The sequence below is a fragment of the Esox lucius genome, chromosome 17 (assembly GCF_011004845.1).
Source record: "Esox lucius isolate fEsoLuc1 chromosome 17, fEsoLuc1.pri, whole genome shotgun sequence".
Classification (NCBI taxonomy): domain Eukaryota; kingdom Metazoa; phylum Chordata; class Actinopteri; order Esociformes; family Esocidae; genus Esox; species Esox lucius.
In genome coordinates, this window is record NC_047585.1 from 24,981,312 (window position 1) to 24,995,520 (window position 14,209).

The 14,209-nt window shown below is 43.0% G+C and overlaps 1 protein-coding gene across 3 annotated transcripts in view; it reads right to left on the reverse strand.

Moving 5' to 3' along the window:
• Nucleotides 1-14,209, reverse strand: part of tfeb (transcription factor EB) — a 39,016-nt gene that overhangs the window by 18,460 nt on the left and 6,347 nt on the right. For all 3 annotated transcript variants that reach the window (XM_029113981.2, XM_029113980.2, XM_029113979.2), the window contains exon 2: nt 2,770-2,851. The gene's annotated coding sequence lies outside the window, so the exon portion shown is untranslated. The remainder of the gene's footprint in view (nt 1-2,769; nt 2,852-14,209) is intronic.

Genomic DNA, 14,209 nt, shown 5'->3' on the forward strand with positions numbered 1-14,209 from the left:
GCAGTAAAGGAATGGAACAGGTTTTAAATCTGACTGAACTCTTCTCTCTCCCTGCACCTCTCCCCCTGCACCTCTCCCCCTGCACCTCTCCCCCTGCACCTCTCCCCCTGCACCTCTCCCCCTGCACCTCCCCACATCCCATACCGTACACATGCAAATGAGGACAGATACACACAAGCAGACAGAAGGCTTTTCCGCTGTGAAATGTGTGCCAGCCCGATCAAACCAAAATAACCTCCCTCACTCTCTGTTCCCCTTTTCAGGAGAACCATGTTCCCCTGAGCCCAGTGTGTGTGTGTGTGTGTGACTTGTGTCTTGTGTGGGGTCACGTGGGACACTTTTTGTTAGTGTCCTTAGCATGTCGGTAAATAGCTGACAAACACACCTGGAACGCATTCTGGTGACACGTGTCAGAGTTGTCATGGTGACCCGCCCACTCTTACAGCTCCCATGTTTCTTCCTGTTGAGGGGTTCCGCACACACAGCTGCTTCCGACCATGGACACCCACCCTAACCATGATTCTGACTACAGACACACCACTGCATCGCCTCTGACTTTCCCTCCGTAACACCTCCTGGCACATCACTCTCACACATCATCAGAACTACAGTTTAAATACACACACACACACACACACACACACACACACACACACACACACACACACACACACACACACACACACACACACACACACACACACACACACACACACACACACACACACACACACACACACACACACACACACACACACACACACACACACACACACACACACACACACACACACACAACCTACAGCTGTCTGCTACCACAGACAGAGTGGGCCTGTGCTCACAGGGCCAGAGTACAGTCGGTTAGAGAAGACTCACACAGTCTAGAAAGAGAACGGAGAGTGGAGGGGTAGCCCTGTGTCTCTGCAGGGCCAGACACCGGTCAGGGCCAGGTCCTTGATGAATGAATCCAGATTGCCCCCCCTGCACCACGTACAAACCCCATTCCAAAAAAGTTGGGACACTGCACAATTGTGAATAAAAACAGAATGCAATGATGTGGAAGATTCAAATTTCTATATTTTATTCAGAATACAACATAGATGACATATCAAATGTTTAAACTGAAAAAATGTATCACTTTAAGGGGAAAATACGTTGATTTTAGATTTCATGGCATCAACAATTCTTAAAAAAGTTGGGACAAGGCCTTGTTTACCACTGTGTGGCATCCCCTCTTCTTTTTATAACAGACTGCAAACGTCTGGGGACTGAGGAGACAAGTTGCTCAAGTTTATGAATAGGAATGTTGTCCCATTCTTGTCTAATACAGGCTTCTAGTTGCCCAAATGTCTTAGGTCTTCTTTGTCACACCTTCCTCTTTATGATGCGCCAAATGTTTTCTATGAAAGATCTGGACTGCAGGTAGGCCATTTCAGTACCCGGATCCTTCTTCTATGCAGCCATGACATTGTAATTGATGCAGTATGTGGTCTGGCATTGTCATGTTGGAAAATGCAAGGTCTTCCCAGAAAGAGACGACATCTAGATGGGAGCATATGTTGTTCTAGAACTTGGATATAACGGTCAGCATTGATGGTGCCTTTCCAGATGTGTAGGCTGCCCATGCCACACGCACTCATGCAACCCCATACCATCAGAGATGCAGGCTTCTGAACTGAGCGCTGATAACAACTTGGGTTGTCCTTGTCCTCTTTAGTCCGGGTGACATGGCGTCCCAGTTTTCCAAAATGAACTTCAAATTTTGATTCGTCTGACCACAGAACACTTTTCCACTTTGCCACAGACCATTTTAAATGATCCTTGGCCCAGAGAAAACACCTGCGCTTCTGGATCCTGTTTAGATACAGCTTCTTTTTTGACCTAGAGAGTTTTAGCCGGCAACGGCAAATGGCACAGTGGATTATGTTCACCGACAATGTTTGCTGGAAGTATTCCTGAGCCCATGTTGTGATTTCCATTACAGTATCATTCCTGTATGTGATGCAGTGCCAACTGAGGGCCCAAAGATCACGGGCATCCAGTATGGTTTTCCGGCCTTGACCTTTACTCACCGAGATTGTTCCAGATTCTCTGAATCTTTGGATGATATTATGCACTGTATATGATGATAACTTCAAACTCTTTGCAATTTTTCTCTGAGAAACTCCTTTCTGAAATTGCTCCACTCTTTTTCGCCGCAGCATTGGGGGAATTGATGATCCTCTGCCCATCTTGACTTCTGAGAGACACTGCCACTCTGAGAGGCTCTTTTTATACCCAATCATGTTGCCAATTGACATAATAAGTATCAAATTGGTCCTCCAGCTGTTCCTTATCTGTACATTTAACTTTTCCGGCCTCTTATTGCTACCTGTCCCAACTTTTTTGGAATGTGTAGCTCTCATGAAATCCAAAATGAGCCAATATTTGGCATGACATTACAAAATGTCTCACTTTCAACATTCGATATGTTATCTATATTCCATTGTGAATTAAATATAAGTTCATGAGATTTGTAAATTATGCCATTCCTTTTTTACTCAAAATGTGTACAGTGTCCCAACTTTTTTGGAATCGGGTTTGTACTTCACCAGTGACCACAAACCTCTAACAGGTACCAGACCACACGACCTGAGCATAAACATCTCAATCTCTCTTGTATATAAATCCCATTCAGACAGCATCATTCGGTGTGTCTCTCTGAAGACAGTATCTATCACACAGGAATACAAACATTCAGTGATAGTCAGTGGCACACATTTACTGTACCTCTTTGTAAGGAAAGTGCTGATGACAGAGATGGGACTGTACTCCTCACGCTGCACTCTACATCGCTGGACACTCTGCTGGGCTGAATACAGAGAGAGACAGACAGACAGGGATAAATGAGGTACATCAATACATTTCCAGGAACGGGGTAGTACATTAAATGTTTAATTCCACAAAGCTTATATTAATGTCCTGAAATGTTGGGAAATGTATACATTGTTTAATAAAATGAAATAAAATAACAGCCTATTAAAAATCAAATTAGCAACACAATTCCCCCATCTTCGTCAGCTTGGATTTCACAATTCTGAGGTCAGGAGTGAAGCAACAACTTCCCAATATATTTCTAATCATTCAGCAGGTGTTTAGACATTGTAACCCAGTAAGTTCCGGCTACTACCGTTAGCATGCTAGCTCAAGGGAAACAGCTGGCCACCCTGGCCTCAAATATAGCAACCACATCTCCAAAACAGATCCTATTTACTGTCATCCTTCCCCAATAACCAGGGACTGATTCAGACCTGGGATATCAACTGACTCTCTGGTCTCATGGATCCACATTCTTATCTTTACCAAGCCAGCAGAGAAAGGCCTTCCATCTAAGTGTTTCCCTTAGAAATGATCCACTATGCTAAGTCACAATGGGACCTTAAGGATTAGTAATCTATAGCTGGTTCAACTCATTCCCCATTATGCAAGGCTGTATAGTATTCAAGCTTTAGTGGTCTACTCAAGAAGGCACCACACTAAGCATCCATTCAACAGCCTAGTGGCCCATTGATAAACAACAGCACACTCCCTGCTCATGGTCCAGTCCAAATTGCCTATGCAGTTAGTAACATGACCTAAAGTACCACGAGGAAGTCCCAGTATGCTATGGTGTCATGGCCATATGGAGACTGTTCCACAGCCCTATTGGAAACAGAGACGTGATGCCTCAGCCTTACCGGGGAGAAGATCAACAATCCCCAGATAACATGTCTCACAGCACGCACTGAGTATTTTGCTAGCTGTCTCCGGTCTCTGCTGTTGACAGGGCACTTCTCACTCAGAGTCTGAGGGACAGGGTGACTCACTACTCCCTTACTTCCCAAAACAACCATGTTTCTTTAACAAGCCAGGCATCTTCCCATAAGTGAGCCAGACAACGACAGCGGTCGGAGGGGAGGGGTCACTCCAGACTCCCACGGTGGACACGCCTCGCCACACACAAACCGAAGCCCGTCCCTGGGCCTAGGAAACCCATCACATTTCCGTGTATAGCTGACGAATGGATGGCACTGTCAAACACACACACACACACACACACACACGCTGTCACTTGGAAATGTGGAAGGAGAGGGAGATTAGTAGAGAGGGGGAATAAAAGAAATAGAGACACGTTAGAGACACACATTTCCCTCAGATCAGACAGAGCCACAGCAAACTTTAAATCAGACATTAATAAACTCCTATATATGTTAAGCAAAACAATGAACAACCACAGCAGCCAGAGATCAGAGCCATCGTCATGAGGAAAGGTGAATCAGCTTAAAGCATGTTTACTACAACACAACCAGAGACAGGAGGCAACGGCACACACGCACCCCATACTGACAGACACGAGCAGGCACACAAACACTCTTCATTCAAGAACGATAAGGTCAGAGATAACACACACACACACTCCTGAAGACAAGCAGGTATTACATGTTTAGAGTGATCGGTATCTCCCTCTGGTTATCAGCAGAATGGAAGCCATTATGTTGTCTGTTACATGACACAGAGCTGTTAAAACATGTCAGAAAGAACTCCTACTGATATAAACAATGACAGACTAGAAATGAATGGGGGCATTTTTCATCAGATAATAGCTTGAGGAATGACACTGCAGACCTAAAAGGCAAGGCTGCAGACTGCAGAGGCAGAACCAAACTGTCCCCAGACAAGTTTGCTTATTCAACATTTAAATCTAAAACTGAGTGACAGAGATTCAGATTCTTCAAACCATTTACATACTGACTTGCCATTTTACTCATTCAGTTGACTAGTCTTTTTCAGAGCAACCTCCATGCATTATTGATGGCATACCTGTAGCCCTCACAGCAATATATTTATAGGATGGAGGAAAGGCGATACATGAGGCAAACTGAAGCTGCGATGACCAGGTGGCCATGACGATAAGGACACAGATTAGAAAACGACAGATCATCACTTCTCATCCAATGACAGAGGATCTCTGGTCAGGACACCCATTTAAGATCCTGTCTGAAAGATGGCACCTTATGACCAGCATGTCTCCTTCATTGCCCCGAGTCTTTGGGATTCTTATCTTATACCAAGAGGAAGCCCCCCACACTAACAATGACAGCAACCTAATTATCCCTGTGATTATTTTAAGACTTTGAAACAATCAGTAAAAAAAAAAAAAGTGTTGAGACCTTAAGAAGGACAACTTGTTAAAGACATATGTAACACTGGAATATTAAAAACTTGCATTTCAGGAAAATTGCACTGACATCTAAACCTATACATGTCTGTGACCTTCACACCCCCTTCACACACACAAACATGGCACCTGTCTGTGACCTTCACACCCCCTTCACACACACAAACATGGCACCTGTCTGTGACCTTTACACCCCCTTCACACACACAAACATGGCACCTGTCAGTGACTTTCACACCCCCTTCACACACACAAACATGGCACCTGTCTGTGACCTTCACACACACAAACATGGCACCTGTCTGTGACCTTTACACCCCACCCCCCACACAAACATGGCACCTGTCTGTGACCTTTACACCCCACCGCCCACACAAACATGGCACCTGTCTGCATAGAAAATGGTTTAGCCCAATTTGGTGGGAACTGGGCACTCTAAGTCGAACCTCTCAAAACCTAATCCTTACTCATTAGACGAAGTGTGGCAATGCAATGTGAATGCATGGTTCACCTACTGAAGCACAAGGCTAAACTTCTCTGCGGATTTGCTCCTATAGTTTGTGACTAGACTGTTAATGTAAAAAACAAGATTTTTTTTCCAGAATCACCCAAGTTTGGTTCCCAAGGTTGTTAGCGTATTCAATGTCACACGCTTTGGTTGTGAACTTGGTGATTACCATACAATAACCAAGCAACGTTGGTCATGAAAGATGAGCAAGAGCTAAGTCCATGCATTTCTAATTAAACTAAAGCTATATATATGCATTTCTAATTAGACTAAAGCTATATACATGCATTTTTAATTAGACTACTATAAAGCTAAATACTAGATACTCTTTGCGACTCTTTAAGACAAAAGCTTTGCAAGGCACTCATCTCAATATTTGTGGTCCTGCTTCTAGAAAAGTGGTAATGGAAGTCAATAAATAAATAGGTATTAACTGAGATAGAAAAGTAAAGGAGGGTAGAAAGGAAGAAGGAAATATAGGGAATAAGTAAAGGGAGCAAAAAAAAAGACAAACGAGGAAAGATAGGAGAACAAAAAAAGACTGAACACACTGCTATATAAATGTAGACATACATTAATCAGTCAATTCAACCAAACTGGTTTCCAGACAAAAATACTTTGTTCTGTTTGAGACTTTACGTGGTCACATCCACTTCCAGTGTTTAGCTCCAGGTCAAATTTGGAAGCTTCATTGTCTGTGAATGTTTCACGCTTGTTTTGGAACTCTCTCAAAGTAAATATTGTCAAATTCAGCTTAGGAATTTCACCGTTGTCATTTTGTTTATGTCAAATTGCACATCACGGCAGATTCAACTTTCGTTTTATTCCAATGGGGGGCCTGTACAAAAAAGTAGGACATTTCTTACTGTTACGTAGATGTGCAATTTAAGGGGAAAAAAGGCGAGGACTTCCATGAGATTCAGTCTCGCCAAACAGCACTATTTCAGGATCCAAGTACCATTAGACGGTATAATCGATCTGAACATTCTGATTGGTCCCAGAAACCGACGGTTGTGCCAGAACACGGGTATAAAGTTGTTACTCTGACTGGTTAAAGATTCCGTTAACATTTAAGACATTTTGTAAACGCCATGTTCTATACCCGACCAAATCAATTGACTTTTTTTAAACTAAATCAGCGGGACTGCAATAGTAGTAGTCTGAAACTGAAATGTTTAGGAAACAGTGCAGTGAAACATTTTGACTACACCGGGACTGAAATAGTAGTAGTCTGAAACGGAAATGTTTAGGAAACATTGCAGTGAAACATTTTGACTACACCGGGACTGCAATAGTAGTAGTCTGAAACGGAAATGTTTAGGAAACATTGCAGTGAAACATTTTGACTACACCGGGACTGCAATAGTAGTAGTCTGAAACGGAAATGTTTAGGAAACAATGCAGTGAAACATTTTGACTACACCGGGACTGCAATAGTAGTAGTCTGAAACGGAAATGTTTAGGAAACAATGCAGTGAAACATTCTGACTACACCGGGACTGCAATAGTAGTAGTCTGAAACGGAAATGTTTAGGAAACAATGCAGTGAAACATTCTGACTACACCGGGACTGCAATAGTAGTAGTCTGAAACGGAAATGTTTAGGAAACAATGCAGTGAAACATTCTGACTACACCGGGACTGCAATAGTAGTAGTCTGAAACGGAAATGTTTAGGAAACAGTGCAGTGAAAAATGTTGATGTCACCATGACTGCAATAGAAGTAGTCTGAAACCGTAACGTTTGGGAAATAGTGCAGTGAAAGATTTCAGCTGCAGTGGTCAGGGAATCTCTCAGGAGAAAACCCCTTCTTCATTTAGGAATTAGTTTACAAGGAAGTGTGAGGTTTTGCTTCTGCTGAAATCAAGATACAGGACCAAACAACTGACTCACTGACACCCACAGTGACCTTGTGATTGCCTGGGTCACAGGGTTCATGTTTACAAGCACCCAGGGTCAAGTGGTTAAATAGATGACCATGCAGACAAAGAAATAATAACTTCTCTCCTCAAATGTGGTGTATTTTTTCAGCAGTGTGCTTGTTCCACATTGCAGCCGGCATCGCAGGCGAATCACAGCTGAATTATGTTTCGGTTCATTTGAAACCCTATTAGTTGATGCCCCAGTTGGAGTTTGTCTTTCTGGGATCCAACATTTAACAAGAAATACATTAAAGGCAAACCAAACTATAATTCACCTTACAATCAAGATTTTATTTTTTGTCATTACTTGTAGATTAATCATTCATAATTCACACAATACATCAGATATATCATTCTTTAAAAAGCCATTCGTGGCTTAACTAACTACTCCTGGGTTGCACATGGAAATGACAATACTAAGACAGTGAATGGGACAGTAGGGAAAGAATTTCCAGAACATCCTGTGGCTATTCTTATCTTACATATCCTGATAAGATCATTTAGTCACTAAGCAGCTTTTGCTGAAGACATACCCAAATAGAACCTTTGTTTCATTGTAGTGGTATGCATGTCCTTGCTACGTGAACTCTGACACAGGAACAGCATGAACTTACGGTAAAAAGGTCATGACCTCGTCAGTACAAAACACATCCAGAGAACATCAATGAAAAATACTTCTACCAACTCTCTGGGCTAATACTGGTACATTGCCCTTTAGTAATAGTAAGTTATGCCTTTTAGTCTTACAATATTTTAATGTTTATTGGTTAGTATTTGCAATGGCCAAACTCTCCTTCCAAAGAATGATTCTGTCTATTTCCAGCATATTGATTGGTTGTTCAGCGTGTTTTAGAATGTGGCCTTTGACTAATCAATCAGGAAATGTCCCAGGGCATGAGTGAGAGAAAATGAGATTGTCTTGCTTGCACACACTGAGAGGAGAGAGATTCTGGCCATTGAGTTTTTAGGGCCCCCCCCCCCCCCACCGTTCCCGCTCTCTCACATCTCTTCTAAGGTCCCTGCATCCAATCCCACAGGACATGTTCAGACATATCACTATCAGGGGCCATAAAACAATCTCATTGGCTATCAGAAACACAGAGACGTGGTCCTCACATTCATCTGGGCTAACAACAAGGCCTTGTTTGCAAACACACTGGGGCACCTTTAATAGCCTGATAGAGGGTCCAGTGTATTTACAGTGTTATTTTAGGACAGGGCGTGTCTGGCCCAGAGAGCATGGTGGTTGGCTTGAGCAGCTGTATGTTGGTTGCTGTGGACCAATCGGAGCTCATGTTTGGGATGGACATAAAGCCTTGGTCCTGACAAGGCTTTATGACTGGGGAAGGCATCTAGATTCAGCAACGGGGCCCGGAACGTCATTTTAATATTCATAAGAAAATATATGTAAATGGAAAATTGACCACAACCATAAAGTGAATGCATTTCAAAATAACAGAATTGTTGTTTATTTCACTTGTAGGAAGAATTTTATAATTATTTTACAAATTACAGGAGGTTTTACAGTGTACAAATATCAAAATAATTGGGATAAAGGCTGTGAGAATGACAGATTTGGACTCCAAGAAGTTTAACTATGCATTTGCATGTTTTTTGGAAAGTGCTTGTGCAGCCATACTTGCAAGCCAATGATTTGCTGCATTTTTTCCCTGTTAATTAGCTACCTATAGCTAGCAGCCTACTACCGCAGTGGTTATATTTTTCTATAAGCCAGCAAGTTTATTTATATAGCACAATTCATACATAGAAGCAATTCAATGTGCTTTAGTGAAAATAAAAATACAAAATACAATGGAATTAAAACAGTCAGATTGTTACAATTCTCTAGCTCAACTGCCTCCAGGGGGACTGCATGAACTTCAACACCCCGGTATCTCAATCCTCACATTCCAATGCTAGGATGAACCCGTCAGTCCCTATGTGAGATAATCATTGCAGCAATGTCTTACTTGGCTCTCTCCAGGGGGACATTTGTGCCATGTCTGTACATGCATTTTATATTCAGACTCAAGGACTTGCATTATCAGTCATCTGCAGATTGTTACATTAACACATTATTCCTCTGATAGCACCAGAACTTTATGATTGGTAAAAGATAGCAAAATATACATTTAATAAAATAAATCAAAGAGAGAAATATAAAATACAGCATAATAATAAAACATAGAATAAGGAAATAGAATAAAACAAAATAAAATGTGATAAAAACATAGGAAGCTATAAAAGCTGTGAGACTAAACAGTGAAGTTAAGTTTAAGTGATAGAAACAGAAAAACTGTTTGCGTTTCCCTTTTCTCCAACCTCCAGTAGGCTGTACCACATGCAAATGGAGCCCTTCTGAAGCCCAGTGCTTAGCGAGGTAGAGTCACATCCAGCGCCACCTCTCACTCATCTGGAGCACGGACACCTGGTCAATGTTGTCATTACCCTCAACTGAGGCCCCAATCACCGCCCCTATAAGGAACATTTTCTTCATGAGTCTTGACGCTCATTAATAGGATTTAGGTTTTGTTTTCATGTTTTGTTTCCTGTTCGTTTCCCAGTCCTGTTATTTTGTAGCCTACCGCCTCCTGCCGCCCGACACCCATACCCCCCCCCTTGCCTCCCACCTCCATCAACAGCATGACAGGTAGCCATACAATACAATGCAATAAAAATAGAATGTTGTAAAATAACCATTTTCTAATAAATCATCAGAAGGGCTTTCCTTGACTTCTGGCATTCTTGTCACTCCCGCAGGCATGTCTGTCGTCTTGGAATGCTAAACCGCATTCATGAAATGCTAACCGCTGTCAGTGAGTGAGCATGACATCCTGGGAGCAACAATATTCATTCTTATTATTCTGATACAAACATTCGGACGTTTGCGAGGAGGTGAGCAGACAAGTCCAAACGCAAACTTGAAAATGCATTCTGTTTTTTCAGAGTATATTTTCATCATTAAAGAGACACCAAATGACTGTTTCCGATTTGTCTGATAATCAGCACGGGGTGGTCAAGGGTTGAGGGCCATGTAAAAACCACAGCTTTCTGTCTCTTTTCTCTCCCACTGGGCTGATGGGAGAAAGACTGCTGCCAATCAGAGACTTATGAGGGGGCCATAGAGGAGAGTCCGCAACAGAGAACACAGGTCCCATAGGTGCAGGTGTTGGAGAGACCACAGAGGGACACAGACACACTTTGCAGAGGGTTTCAAACGAACATTCCAACATGGCCGCTGTGCGTGCTTGGGTCCACGTGTGTATGGATGCTTGTAGTTAGAACTGAAGCGTGAGAATAGGCCTGTTTCAACAGCCTGCTGAGTACAACACATTCTCTAGTTAGCTGGTCCTGATGTTATAAGAGGTATCACCATGTACAACATTTATTTGGATTGGTCAACAACACTGGCACAAATAGGACAGATGACTTCATTTTAGCCACCTTACACGAGCCTAGCAGCGGAGTACACGTGCGCGAGCACCTTGCCCGCAGAGCGACGTCTGTGAGCGCCTTGAGAGACAGCCAGTCCGAGGACGGACGTAGTGGCCAGCTGCACAGCTCTGTTTTGGTTGCCACTGATCGAAGTCAGAATGCTGTTGGAGTTGGAATGAAAGGCATTTGGAAGATTAGGAAATGTCAGAACATTCTGCAGGCTGACGTCACAGACCGAATAGCCACCATTTACTGAATATCTGCCTCTCACTCCCACACTTTATTATCTCCCTCCCTATCTCTCTCTCTCTCCCACTCTGTCTTTCTCCCTCCCTCCCTCTGCCACTCTCCCTTTCTCTCTACTTTCCCATCTGTCCAAACCAGAGGGGACAGTTTAAAGTATGATAACGATGTCTGCCTTTGGCCTAGCTGTCTGTGAGGGAGAGAGAGACAGACAGAAAGACAGGATGAGAGACAAAGGGATAGAAACAGAGAAAGAGAGGGGCAGACAGACAGAGAGAGAGATAGAGACAAACAGATAAGGGAGAGAGCAAGAAAGAGATAAATACTGTGTTACAACACCAAGAGGCCCATATACACACTGTGTTATAACACCAGGAGGCCCATAAACACAGTGTTATTACTGCCCAGTAGTGCAGCCATCTTCAGTTGTGCGTTGTTTTGAGGTATTTTAGCCTTCAGTCACATCTTCAGCAAATGAAATGCATGTTTACTTGGATTTAAATCTGTACATTGACTTGGCCAGTCAAGAACTTGCAAAAGGCCCTTAGTTGCTTTGGTAGTATGTTTGGGCCCCGGTCATTTTCTTGCTTATGATGAAGTGACACCAATGGAGTATGGAGGCAGACAAGTAATCTCCCCAGTAATGGTATCATAGATCTGTAACAGAACAATGGTTTCTCTGAGATAAAGAGCGGTAGTTCTGTTATATTGGACAAATCAAACGGTGTCTGTATCTTCACAATGTCTAAAGGGGAGGTCGATTTCGTCCATAGACATCCTGGTTGTTTTGATGCCAGCACGGAGCTCTTTGTCCCAATTGCAAGCTCATCATTAAACAAATATGCATTCTGGACATATCTTCCCATCTCACCAATTACAGCAGACAACAGACAAGAGGTTTCTGTAAACTGCAGATGAATTCTTCAACAGCCGTCACCAGTCACCATTACAAAAATGAAGACTTTAAGTGAGACAGTTCCAGTGCCAGCCAAACATACCCAGGCAACAGTACCCCTTCCACCATACTACACAGCGGAGGCGGTAGGCTGTGGATCTTGGGCAGTTATTTCTCCACACTTTTCTTCCTTCATCATTCTGATACATCTTAATATGTTTCGGTCTGTCTCTAAAAACTAAAAAATCCCAGAACTCTGCAAGCTTTTTTAGTGTACTGTCTTGGCCATCCTGCATTCAAGGTTAACTTGTGGTTTGCACATTTCAGTGTAGCGTCTGTAGCTCTGATGGTGAAGTCATCTGCAGACGGATGTAGCTGACGTATCCACACCTGCCTGCTGGACAGTGTTCCACCGCGGCCCGACAGGTTTCTTCATCATGGTGAGCATTCTTTGGTCATCTGCTGAAGAGGTCTGCCTTGACCTTGTAACTGGCTGTTGGCAATATTGCTGAGCTCACCAGGCCGTCTCTTCTTTTTAACATCTCTATGATGTTTTATGCCCATAATGACATCCTTGTTTCGCATTTACATCTTTAGTTCTCATGTTGTTGGACAAAAATAGCAGAATCCAAAAGCAAATGAAAAGCCTAGAATCAAGGCTAGGGGCTCTTTGTGAGTGTGAGTATCCTATATAATAATAATTTCCTGCCTGCACCTTAGAATAATGGACTTGCATTTGAGATGTTTTTAGGCAATGGTGAGAATGTGAACTTGTCATTCACTCATTAGGTCAGTTCAAATGGAACTGATGGAAATCTAGTCACCAAGACACAACAATGACCCACCCTCATGAAACCAATTCCAGGTAAACATAGGATTGAATCCCAGTATGTTAGTGGACAAACCGTTATCAAAATGAACTGCGCCCGCAGACTTCATGAGCATAGCTTCCATTGCTATTAAAAACCACAAATAAACACACAAGATTTACAAAGTATACAGGACTTCTTTGTCTAGCCTGCCTCAAGGCACCATGAAAACTACAGAACTGATAAGTAAATGACTATCCCTAAAAAATAATCAAAACTGTTTACTTATTATGACAATAATTACAGGGGACACAAAATGCATATAGGTGTTTCTGACAGGGAGAAGGTGCTAAGGCACTGCTGTCAACAATAAGACAAGTGCAGCTATTACCAGGAATGCGTGCTGGTATCAGGTGTCTTCAAGCACCTGACAAACACCTAAGTCTTGCCCCTCGTTGTATACTAAGAAGACCCCAAATGTTCATATGGTCATATATTGGTCAGGTAAAGCACAAGGCTCCAGAAATGACTCCTATCAAATGAAGAGGGGACTCAGACCACAACCACTTGGACTCAGAAAGAGGAAGCAGGACCCTGAGGGTAGGGCTAAGAAGAGGAACAAGTGTCACATAGGCAGCACATGCTTTAAAAACCCCCACCCACCTAATCTCATTGCTTCACCGGCATCACGTGTGTCCGTCCCTGATGTTGTTGTTCTGAACCCAAAGGGAGGGGACAGTATGTCAGTAAAAGTTATGGAGCAAGAGGAAATGGACTACACCACAACCTAGCACTCAACCCTGCGGTGTATACAAATCATTCATGTTCAACGGCATCATGTGCCATGCTGGGCAGCACCTTGTCATCCTATGAGAAGCACAGCGATGAGAGCGTTTAGTGCTGTTAAAATAACCAGACTTCTAGGAACCAGGGTGGAGATTACTGGAAGACCTTTTCCTCATGGCCCCGGGTGTCCACGTCCACATGCAGCAGTGATGGAGCAGTTAACACACACACACACACACACACATACACACACACACACGCTGCACTTTATGTGATTACCAGAGACTACACTTCTGAATGCCTGTGTTTACCCGGAGTAAATTTACCCTTTCACAAATGCTACAGGCCAGTGAGCATGCAGACACTGTGCAACACACACACAAGAATATGAAAATGCATAATCCTATCCTAACA